Source organism: Marmota marmota, unplaced genomic scaffold (genome assembly GCF_001458135.2).
Source record: "Marmota marmota marmota unplaced genomic scaffold, marMar, whole genome shotgun sequence".
Classification (NCBI taxonomy): domain Eukaryota; kingdom Metazoa; phylum Chordata; class Mammalia; order Rodentia; family Sciuridae; genus Marmota; species Marmota marmota.
Window position 1 is genome coordinate 56,076,939 of NW_025999968.1, and position 415 is coordinate 56,077,353.

At 62.9% G+C, this 415-nt stretch overlaps 1 protein-coding gene across 5 annotated transcripts in view; it reads left to right on the forward strand.

Annotated features, from left to right (window-relative positions):
- The window catches only part of Dop1b (DOP1 leucine zipper like protein B), a 99,992-nt gene continuing 99,577 nt past the window's right edge, over window positions 1-415 (forward strand). The window contains exon 1 of one of the 5 annotated variants that reach the window (XR_007347758.1): window positions 1-213. The gene's annotated coding sequence lies outside the window, so the exon portion shown is untranslated. The remainder of the gene's footprint in view (window positions 214-415) is intronic. The other 4 variants (XR_007347757.1, XM_048803651.1, XM_048803650.1 and 1 more) reach the window with 4 other exon arrangements.

The following is a 415-nucleotide window of genomic DNA, read 5'->3' on the forward strand; positions in this document are numbered from 1 at the left end:
GGCGGGGCCGAGGGTAGGGGATGTCTTAAGGAGGGACTTCTAGCCTTCTGCGCCTGGAGCACGTAAGGGTCCATCCTGTCTCCTCCCTGAGGGTAGAAGGTTAGGGGCTAGCCTGAAGGAAAGGATGGAATAAGCCAGGACCATGCACCTTGCTCGGGCCCCGTGATTCTCCTCGTCTGTAACTCCGACGCTTTTCCGAGGGTCGAAGCGCAGGTAGACGACTCTGGGCAAGTACTGACTGGTGCCCCTTCCCTTCGGTTGGGTCGGGAAAACCCTCCGTGAGGGGCGGACACCACCCTGCCCACCCGTGCAAGGCCTTCTCAGTAGTAGCTCGATCGCGAGGCAACGCCCACGACGGGGAAGGCTCGGAAGCCTCGGCCTCCTAGACTCCGCGCTGGTGACGCCAGAGCCGCGG